Here is a 12051-nt window from a genome sequence, read left to right on the forward strand (position 1 = left end):
ACGAGCTTTGACAAGGCAACCAAGAAAGAAAAGACTTTGTCTAAGCACAAAGTCCGACAAGACGAACATGCATAAAGATAATGTTTACCTAAGCACAAGGTCTAACAAGGTAAATAATGCATAAATAATGAATTTGCCTAAGCACAAGGTCTGACAAGACAAACAAGAAAGAAAAATGGTTTGTCTATGCTCTAGGTCTGACAAGACAAACATGCATGAATAAAGCGTTTATCTAGGCACAAGGTCTGACAAGGTAAACAACGCATGAAGAATGAATTTGTCTAAGCACGAGGTCTGACAAGGAAAACAAGAAAGAAAAAGTTCTTGATTCAGAAATGAGTATTTGACCATGAGGTACTTAACCCTAAGAAGATATGGAAGTCCAAAGAGTATTGTATCTGGTCCAAAGAGAAAGTGTATTGTTGATGAAGATTCTTGTAATGTTGAGATTTTGAAGAAGACTTGAAAATTATTTGATTCGAATTGCACTAAAGTCTATGAGTAGAGGTGAATACTCTGAGCAACCGAGTCATTCGTCTCATATCCAAAGATGTTCAGAATGAGGATAAAAATTCTCCATCTCATTCCTTCTATACTACTTAAGACTCATGGCGTACGATCTCCATCTCATTCCTTCTCTACTACTTAAGACTCATGGCGTATGATCCTCATCATAATTGACAAGTGTTGAAGATGAACCTTTGTTGTGCTTTGCATAGTAGTCCAGTGTTATGTTTTGTCTGACTTATATTGACTTGAATGTGAAAGTCTTGAGTTGTTGGTCTTGAAAGATCCAATGCAGTTCTAGTATAAGGGACTAGTCTTATCAAGTGATCAAAAGGCTTCTGATCACTTAACTAGACTGAGGGAATAAACACATGTCAAAGAATTTAGTTGATCAAAGAAGACTTTGATCAACTTAATCAAACAGGGTAAAAAATTTAAAATGTAAATCAGGCACAAAGATTGCTAAACTTAAATTCTAAGGGAAACCAAAATAGCCTAGAATCTAAGGGAACATGGCATATACATTGATTAGGAGCTAACTATAAAGTTAATCCTAAAGATTAGATTAAAATTCTAACAATGCATCTAATAATCAAAATGAAATTAGAAGGTTAATCCTGATTAATCTCTAACAATTCACTAATTTGATTATTTTCATTAAACCATGATTAAATTAAAATAAGCAAATAAAACCTAAAAACATATGTTATTTCTAAGTAATTTTCATATAAAAAATTGCATTAACAAACATCTCGAAATTAAATTAAAATGGATTAAACAATTAGAAAAAAATAATAAAAAGATGGAAAAGATAAAAAAAAAAACAAGATGGAAAACTAGGGAGGTGCAACGCATAAGAAGGTGTATATGAAGAGAAACCTGCTTGGGCTTGGACAGGCCCAAAGAAAATCAACATGGTTCAGAGGGGGGGGGAATTACTGAAGGCGTAGGGTGGAGTACGCAATTGCTTGGGCCAAAGGTGCATTTAAATCATGGCCTAGGGGGTGTGCACATAGCAACTTCTACTTCGGCTAAGGGCATTGAGCCCAACATAAGCTTGACAAGAGGGGGAGAGATCAGTGTTCCTTAGCCTCTCATTCCATGTTTTCAAAAAAAGAAAACCTCACCTAAGTTAATTAAACTCCACCGCATCAGAAGTTGCTCCGGTGGCGGCAGAGGTTCAAACCCCCCAAACAACATATCAGTCTCTTCGTCTGACTATCCTCCTCAATAATCTGACCTTAAACCTCCCTAATTCTCTATTAATCATTCAATCCTATCCAATTTCAAGATGAACCCTAAACCACTCCTTTTTGAAATTAAACGCAGAATCAGAGGAATCAAAGCCTAATGTGTTAGGGCTTTGCTTCCTCACGCATCCTACTACATTATGATAATCGAATTCAGGCGAAAATGGAAGAGGAAGCATGAGCTCTTACCTACGAGGAGGAGGAATTCCTCAGTGAAGGTTGGATTTCGAATACGATGAAGGCTAATGACAAAAAATACCAGAGGAATCTTCAATACAAGTAATCACTCAGCCTTCGATTTTCTCTACGATCTATCCTGTAGGAAATTCAATGAGTTCCTGCCTGTTCTTGTTGCTTCTATGCATGTGTGTGAGAGAATTGCATAATGTATGAATTGAGGTTTTAGCTCAACTTCTTAGAGCTTCAGAGGTTGAAGCTCTAATAGTAATGGTGAGGGTGAAAGTTTTAGTGAGAGAGATAGTTAATGAGGGAGATGAAGATATGAGAAATGATTGTGTATTTTTGTGCTAATGATTGGTCCCCCCTGAAATTATGATGGAATTGTGGTTTTATAGAGTTTGAGTTCGTTAATTTTGTTAGGCTCAGTTAGATTTCATCTGTGCAAATCAGTTACCAGGTGAAACTCTGTTAATTTGCGGTTAGAATTAGTTAGTTAAGAATTAAGTTAGGGTTAGTTCTGTAATTCTGTTAATGAAGTTAGTTAAGTATTCCAAATTCAGTTAGTGTTAATTAGGATTTGTTATGCTATTTGAATCAATTGGTGCTAAATGATGTTAGTAAGAGGTCAAAATGTGTGAGGGATTTGAATTGTCAATGTTTAGTTATATGAATTGGATTGGATGGATTTTGAATGGTGTTAGATGTTATACTAATATTTGTGATACCTTGAAAACAATGAAGATCACTAGCTGCCATGAACATAACTATGTTGCATATCTATGCATAGAATGTAACAGTGGATGACATGGTAGCTAGGCATGGATATGTGTATGTTGGTCCATGTATGTATGAATGAATGGAACTAACTCAAATTTGATTGTATTTGACTTATGCAGGTTGTTTTGGTAGGGAAGCTTTAAACATCATGAAGCCAAGTTCATAAACCTACTTGAAGTAAGGCAAAAATCAAAGAGGGAATTGGCTTGATATGGATTTTTGATGAGAGTGTGAGGTCAAAACATGGAACACCAATTGTGGAAGAATAAAATGGGGGAGTTATGGTTTGGGAATGTAGTTGACTTTGGTCAACTGTTTGACCAAACAGTCAACCTAGGTTAAAAATATGATTTTTTTTGTAAAGTCTTGGATTTTGTGTAGTGTAATGGCTTGTAATTGGATGTAAATATTGATGACTTTGTAATGAATTTGTATGGCCTTATGAATGAAAGACGGATTGAATGGTATATGTATGATTTAATTCCCATATGAATTCTCCTCCAAATTGTGTGACTTCTGAGTTAATCTTGTTTAAAGCAAACTTGAAATGCATGAACCTCGATGAATGGACTGAAGGACTAAATGTATTGGTCAATGAATCCACTGCAAAGCTCCATAGATGATCACCATAATCCCTGCAAGCCTTGATCAAACCCTAAAACCAAAATGCAACACACATGATCCACAAATGCCAAAAAGTAAGCAAATTAGGGTTTTATGTCTTGAATTATAAGATAGGCTCTCCCACTTAAATGCACCACTAAAGCCCTTAAGGCTTGATTCCTGGACAAACCCTAATTTTTTTGAATCCATGAAACTTGTTTTTGAATATGTAAATGCAAATGGATGATATGCAATGAACTTCGCATGAGTATGCAGATGGTTAATAAGAGCAAAAACAACAATAAATCAAACCAAAAATAAAAAATGGATAAATTTTGGGGTATGACATGAAGCAACACCACTTTATTTAAATTCATATTTATTTTGTCTCAAAATCATAAATTTTTTGATATTTATAAATCAATAACATAAAAAAAAATTATTATCATTTGAAAATTTGTTTTTGATAAGAGATGTATTCTTAAGTTTCTAAAAAATAAAGAAATCTTAATGTTAAGTACTAGTAGTATAGTATTTTTTTTAAATGTTTGATTACTATTTTTTAATATTTATAAGGTTATTTCTAAAAATTAAATATATGAATACTTACATAAATTTCATTTTCATAAAAGTTTTGCCCCCTATAAATTAAATATATGAAGAGTTATGTAAAATTTTATCTCATTCAAAAAAGAAAGTTTAGGTGGGAGAGATAGTCCAAAAAATTTGAATCTATATAATAATATGTTTCAAATTAAATCGAAGACACGCCATCACTTTTCCCCCCTTAATTTTAATATTATTATGGAATAAAAAATGCGGAACTCTTTTATTTCCCTATTATTTTCTAAAGCCTCACAAATATTAATAAAACATTAACTATCTTAATCATTTCTAATAATTCTCCGATTAATATTATTTAATTGGTTTGTTGTGCATGTGGAAGAGAGATGTTAGGATTTTATTTTGAGAGAGACGACTATTTCAGGCCCGTGATTACGAATCCGGCCTTACTTTGCTCTAAAAGCTCCTCAAACAACCAGATCGGAACCCCACTTACACGAAAACAAAATCAAACAAAAGAACAAAGTATTCAAGCCAACGAGACGAAGTCAAGGCGGTTAGAGAGGAAGTTCGAAAAGTGAACGAGACGGATTCGAAGCTACAAAGACAGTGTTTCAGCGCGATTTAAGTTGGTTTTTACAAAATAATGCATCAAGGTGAGTAAGACGAGGTAAAGCTTTTCAAGCAAAAGAAAAAGAAGAATGGTATACTTGTTTGGGAGGCGAATCGCCGACGACGTCTTCTCCTCTACTTTTTGAGATAAGATTCTTTCTTTTGATTCTCGATTCTCTCCCCTTCTTCTATTTTTTTAATGCTGTGTTTTGAGTCTGAGCTCGTTTAGGTTAGAGTTTCGGTATGAAACTCTAGCTTAAACTTTAAAAATCTTGAGCTTTAATGAAAGGGTTCTTGGGGATTTTTGGCAGAATAACGGTATATCCTAATGATTGGTTGCGTGCTCTTTTATAGGTGGAGGATCCCTTCGTTCGCACATGTGAAGAATGAAGGTAAATCCAACGAATGATCGTAGGAATCGTGTGAACAATAGCTGTCCGTATCTTTCCAGGATTTTCGGTTCGTCGATCTTTCTCCTGATCTCGTGGGGACCAACTACGCGAGAGGCATATTTTGTTTGTATCGTAGTCTGAAATTTGTCCTGAACCTTGCGGTCCTATCATCAATTCTTGACGTTAATTAGTTCCCTTTTTTTACTGAGATATATCGCTTATTAAGACACCTTCGCCATGGTAAATTAACAGTGACTTGGAGCTCATGGGCGATCTTGGGCCTCTAATTCTGAGTATTCTTTTTACGCCATCCTTAAAGTTCCTATCTAACTTTGGCTGATACTTCCTTTCGCAGGTTAGGCGTGTGATGGTTGGATGCGAAGGTGAAGGTGATGAGATAGTGGGTCGTACACCAGTACGTAGGTTGTGGTCCCAGCTTAGAGGCTCTCTCTCTAATCCAGATGAACTCCTCATGATTTCCACCCTGTTTACAAACTTGGTTCTAAAAGAAAGTAATTAGTGATGTATTTTTTAGTGATGATTCTTATGAAAATCAATGTACAATTATTTTTAATCGTGATTCATGTCCTATCTTTGGTGCAAAGAGGGAACTCACGTGTATTTGGTCTATGAAAAACAAATTTTGATTTACCTTCAGTAGTTATTATGAATTATGACACTTAATGCTTGTTTTGGGAGAAACAAAGATTCAATCGATGTTGTATGGGCCCAACGTAAACGAATTTTGAAATGTAGCATTTATGGCCAAACATGTGAATATGACTATTAATCCAACGATTCATGAATAGATAATGAGAAGATTGTAACCAAACCATCGGCCATGTGAGGGTAGTACCAAGCTTTGGACCAAATTTCACGCTTTAACATAAACCAAATAAAACAAGCTGATATAAATCAAGGGTTTCAAAATGAACACGTTGAAGACAAACTATCCTTTGAGGTAATCAAATGACGGGAGCATTATCAATGTGTGAACCAAGCCATGGATAAAGAAACAACTACGTGAAATGCTATAGACTAATGAAGCAAAACATGAGGTTTTTAAGGACCAAAGACTTAGACTAAGACCCACGTCCCCGGACAAACGTATACTGAATAGGCATAGGCTCATGAAATCGAGCCATGAATGAAAATAAATCTTAGGAATTTAGGGTTAGGAATCTTTACAGAGAAATGATATTTATGATTAAGGTTTATGAAACTCTCATCCAGTAGAGATCCCTGAGTTTTGAATTTATGCATTACAACCTCTGGTTATGAAAGCGTAACGGAAGTCCCCCCTATTTACTACCCCGATAAAATCGGGGTGTGACACCTAGTCCACCAGCATAAGCACGATTAGGCAATGTAATAGAATGTTAATTCCTAAGCCACTACTTGAGGACTCATATGGCAATTCAACCGGCCTAAGCACAACAATTGCCTTAGGTCCAACATATAGACTAATGGTTAGTATTCCCTATATGCCCAAATTCATATTAAAAGAGTATCTCACATAAAAAGCATTAAGAATAAGGTGCAATTGAATATAATTTTAACTCAAATTATTCATGCAATAGAAAATCAAACACGTGTCCCAACAATATTAAAATAGGTTCATAAAACACAACCTAACCTAAAGATAATTATCTATTCATAATGCAAATTTAATACCAAATACAAATAAGAAGATTGCATGAGAAATACCTAGAAGAATTGGCATCCAATGGCTTCAAATATGCCTTCTAGTGCTGTAAACCCTTCATTCACGTCTAAAATTCATAACCCTTGTAAAAGTCCAGAAAAAGTAACATCACACGCGCGATGCTGGTTTTGCTTCTCTATCACGTGCACGATGCAATGACAGAGTGTCATCAACTCACATGGTAGAGTTATCTCTTGTCGCCTTACGGATTCTAAATTGAGATTTGTCCATGTCAAAAGAGGTTTCTTACACAAAAGAAATAACCGTAAGTAGAAGCATGTGGTTGATATAAATACAAACTTTGTGCTTCCACCAAATTTTATATATGGTGAGAATATTCTCCAAGGTATGAAACATAAAAGATTAAAAACACACAACTCCCCTCTTTAGAAACCCTACTAAAGTAAGCAATTATTAAAATGAAAGAAAGGTCCAAGTTCATGCATTACCTTGAGAAAGATGAACTTAGTGATTAACACGTTGTATGCTTCGCAAGAAGAGGTGGTCCAGGTGCGTCAAAAATAATGGCTGGTGGCAGGAGATTAGCGAAGACAAAGAGGTTGTAGACACTAAAGAAGAGCTCTTAAAGATTCAAAATGGCGAAAAAGAGGAACATGGTAACTCCAAAACACTGGGAAGCATGAACGACACCACCAACGATCGAGATCTTATTGTGAACTATTCAAGAACACTCAAATGCCCTAGTACTAGAAGAAAACATTACCTTCAAACATATGGACACATGTTGATATGTGCTTGTGAAGTGTTTCTAATCGTGAGGGAGACATTTAATACATGTTTTCTTAATGACATCAATGTCTCATTAAGGCTCTTCTATTTCCTTCTACTTGTGGCCAGATCGAAGATGAACACAAGAAATCCCTCATTCTACGACATATGAACAAGGGTTTGGGAAAACTTTTATGGGCCATCTATAAGGTTCACAAAGAAGGTCCAAGAAGGAGAGTTGAAGAAGGCGCATGAAATAGGTGGTTCCTCTGCCAAGGAGGACACACGATCACACCCTCCATCGCATCTATCACTGTTGGATATAATCGAATGGAAACTCGTACAAGACGTTGAATCACATGCAAGAGGTTCTAGTCGCCCATACTATATAAAGATGAGCTTACATCATTTCAGATATTCAATCCATTCCACTCTGAAACTATTTTTTTTTTATCATTCACTTAATTGTGAATTAGAATGTACCAAAATATTAATCTATTACAGTGATCTTTATTCAACCACTTCATCATTTATATCTAGTTCTTGAATGGAATAAGAGCATTCTCAAAACATGTCATCATGGTGTGGTTTACATGTGTTTAGACTATATGGAAAACAAGAAATCATAAGTATTTCAGTAATAAGAAATTTGGTTTAGAAAAAATGGATGAAGAGGTGACACTATGTTCTTGGAATTGGATGCGTATTAAAATAAATAGTATGGATCGTAGCATTTCACAGTGGTACTTGAACTAAAGGGTGTGCTTTATTAAATATGTAATTTGTATGTCAAAGTAGAAATAGTGTGCTTGTATTCAAAGGGCGTCGAAAGGTGTTTTAGTTTGGGTCGAACAGAGTCTGTATTTGCGGTATATGACAGAAAGTCAAATATAGATTGTTGAAGCATGTGTCAAAGCATGTAGTTGCTGAAGGAGTCGACAAAGTCGAAATAGTCTTACTTAGCTTAGTTTTAGTTGAGTTAGTTATTTATATGATTACTTGAAGTTCAAGTAATCTCATCTATAAATAGAGAGGAGCTTTATTTCAATTGTAATGATTCATTCAATTTTGTAGTTGCATTGTGTAGTTTCTGAAATCATAGTTGTGATTAACACATATTATAGCAAACACCTTGAGTGCAGCTTGCACAATTATACATTCATTTTTTTCTTCCAGAATTTCTCTTTTCTCTTACTTTCAATTATATTGTTTTTCTTCTTTCAATTCTCTGTGTAGTGTAGAATCATCTTACAACTAAGGTGTGGTTGTTTCACCTGAGTAAAGGGTGAAGAAAAAGAGGCATGATCAATCAGAAAAATTGATTCTTGTTCATCAAGATTGATTCGGTTAACTTTAAGAGTGGAGTTTTCCCTGTTGGTGTAAGCCCTAGAGGCCAATACTTTTGGTACTTGTATCGAATTATTTATTAATAATAAAAGGCATTTTCTTTATTATGGTTGATTAATAAAGTCCCTGGAATAGATAGTCTGTTTAATGTATTAAGTGTGACTTAATCATGAGAACACATTAAACATAAGGACACTATTCTTAAAGTATCCGTAGTCGAGCTTTAATGTGAAGTGGGATAACATTAAAGCATTAAGACTATTATGTTTGTAGATTGATGATCACATCTCATGGATCATGGATAAAGAGTTATCAAGTCTTAAACATAGGTATGAATATTAGGAGTAATATTTATACCGGATTGACCCGCTATGAGAATACTATATAGAAAGTTATGCAAAGTGTCATAAGTTATTCTCATGGTGATAATAGTGTATACCACTCTTCGACCTGAAACCACTATGGATCCTAGATGTAGAGTCGAGTGCTTTATTGCTGATCCAACGTTATCCGTAACTGGACAACCATAAAGACAGTTGATGGGTACTCCACGAAGCATGCTGAGGGACATGAGTGTCCTAGATGGAATTTGCCAATCCTGCGTAACAGGATAAATGTCTATGGGCCCAATATTGAACTGGACAAGGGTGACACGGTCTATACCTTGTGTTCAATATAGACATAAGGGCAAAGGGGTAATTATACACATAATTATTATCACAAGAGGTTTTGTCAGATCACATGACATTTTCGTGACTTGGGTAGCAATGATGTGTTGCTAGATACCGCTCACTGTTTATTATGTTAAATGCGTGATTTAATATAATTGCCAACGTCGCGAAAACCTATAGGGTCACACACAAAGGACGAATTGATGAGAGATAGAATAATTAAGGAACACCGTAAGGTACGGTGCACTTAAGTGGGAGACGAAATATGGTAAGGTACCAAATACTTAAGTGATTTTGGCATATTATGAGATATGGGCCAAAATGCACTTAAGTGGGCTTTTTGGCTTGAAGCCCACACAAGTGGTTCTATAAATAGAACCCCTTGGGTAGAAGCATTGTCACTCCATTCCACTCAGACAGAAATTCAAGTAGAGACTTGGAATTTTGTTTCCCTCTTTCTCTCACTCAAAGCCTTCATTCATAACAGCTAGCACTGCGATTGAAGGAATCCGTTCGTGTGGACTGAGTAGAGACGTTGTCATCGTTCAACGTTCGTGATCGCCCCGTGGATCTGTATCAAAGGTTTTGATCATTATCAGAGATCTGCACCAAAGGTTTGAATCGCCACAAGAGGTAACGATTCTATCACTGATCATGCCCATTCGTAAGGATCACTAAATGGAGAAATTTTTAAATTCCGCTGCGCCTTGGATGGCTATTCTCCTTCAGTGGTATCAGAGCCACTTACGAAACCATGAATCTGATAACTGTTTTTGTTCTGTAATAATATGATTAAAGACAGAATGAATCAAAGGTTAAATTGAGATCGATCAAGTTACATATATGTGATATATGTAATCCTGATGCAAAATGCATTATATATGATATAGTGTTCTTGTTTCGTTCATTCAAAAACCTCGATGATTGTTTTCCTTTGAGCGATCAATGGTCGTTTGCTTCTTGATCCGACATTAGTATGGTGAAGCAATGACGTGTTGATCAATCATACTGAATTAACAATCAAGACGTTTTTGACGGTCTGAAATTGGTGCATCAGGGTTAGTGACGGCACAAGGGTTGTGTTGTCAGAGAGTTATGCGATTGGGGTTTGATTACACAAGAGTTGTGTGTTCTAAACACTTTTCCGAACAGTGTTAACCGGTTAATGCGTATGGTTAACCGGTTAACGCAATACGATTTTTTTTTTTAATTTTGGAACAGTGTTAACCGGTTAACGCATACGGTTAACCGGTTAACGGAATGCGAATTAAAATTTTTGAAATTTTCAAACAGTGTTAACCGGTTAACGCATTTGGTTAACCGGTTAACGCAAGGCGGAAAACAGTTTTCCAAAACTTTTTCAAACAGTGTTAACCGGTTAACGCATATGGTTAACCGGTTAACGCAAGGCAGAAAAGAATTTTCAAAAGGTTTTCAAACAGTGTTAACCGGTTAACGCATATGGTTAACCGGTTAACGCAAGGAAAAATTCACCCGTTCGGCTAGAAAAGTGCTTTGAAGTATCAAGTGTTGATACGAAAAACGACGTCAATTTTAAATGAATTGTTCATTAAATTTTCGAGCAGGGGCGCTGCCCTTCGACCCCGCAAGGGGCAGCGGACCCCCGGCTAACTCTGCGTAGTGTGATCGGTCGTCGAAATTTAATTTGATTTTAATTAATTAAAGGAATTAATTATAATAATAATAAAGTGTTTATTATTGCCTTGTGGTGATCGGTTATGGCCTTAGTTTTCCTTTGTTTGATTTTGGGTTTTAAAATACGACCTGCGTGTCGTGCCTCTCTCTTAATCTCCAAAATGTAACTTCTTTTCTCATCTCACTCCCTCGTATGTAAAACGAGTTTCTTTCATGTAATGTAATGATATGAAGAAAGCAAAGAAGTCAGTGCCAAAGGAGGACAACCTTGAAGATCTTGCTTGGAGAAGCTTAGATCTTTGTAGGTTAGCTTAGGTTCTCTCATTGGCTTGGGAGAACAATTGCGCTAGGGGCCATAACTGTTTCATTTTGTTTGTATGTATGTTGATGCATGTGAATGTATGTTGATGCATGTGAGAGACGGTTTATATGATAAACAAGCCGGTGAGATCAGAAAATTGCAATTCCCTCAAAATTAAATATTAAGTTTATGCTTTCCAAGTTTTAACACTCATCAAGACTAGTAATGGATAATGTAGGTTTCGCCTACGCGAGGTGCATGATCTATATATTAGTAAGGTGCGATGGGATAATTGTAATATCCAATTGTTAAAACAATGGGTCAAACTTAACTAAACAAATTATAATAAGATTATATATATGTTTAGAAGCAAGAGTTGGGAATAATCCATATGATGGATTGGAATAAGGAGTTATTCACCCAACTGAAATTTTCGAGAGTTGTATGAGATACAATTGGAAGGAGTTCCTACCTAAATAACCTAGTTTTGTGTAATCCGCCTACGCGGACTTAGAACGAAGTGAAATATGGATCTCGACCCACTAGAAAATCTTCCAACGGGATTTTCCGAATCAGATGATGAGGGTCATTTGTTTTGAGTAAAATAGTGGGAGCATGTTTAATTAAAGGCCTAATTAAATATGTCAATGATACTTATATTTTCATTAATCCTTATGTAGATTACCATGACAGCAAACACCTCTAACAACATCCTGCGATCAATCCTTGATAAGGAAAAATTGTCTGGGACAAATTT

At 35.7% G+C, this 12051-nt stretch overlaps 1 long non-coding RNA gene across 1 annotated transcript; it reads left to right on the plus strand.

Moving 5' to 3' along the window:
- The first annotated feature begins 1451 nt into the window (after positions 1 to 1451).
- On the plus strand, positions 1452 to 3181 carry LOC127073905 (uncharacterized). The gene is made up of 2 exons (XR_007785892.1): positions 1452 to 2036; positions 2834 to 3181. It is a non-coding gene; the product is annotated as an uncharacterized LOC127073905 (long non-coding RNA).
- Positions 3182 to 12051: the final 8870 nt, after the last annotated feature.

Source organism: Lathyrus oleraceus, chromosome 4, assembly GCF_024323335.1.
Source record: "Lathyrus oleraceus cultivar Zhongwan6 chromosome 4, CAAS_Psat_ZW6_1.0, whole genome shotgun sequence".
NCBI classification, from domain to species: Eukaryota; Viridiplantae; Streptophyta; class Magnoliopsida; order Fabales; family Fabaceae; genus Lathyrus; species Lathyrus oleraceus.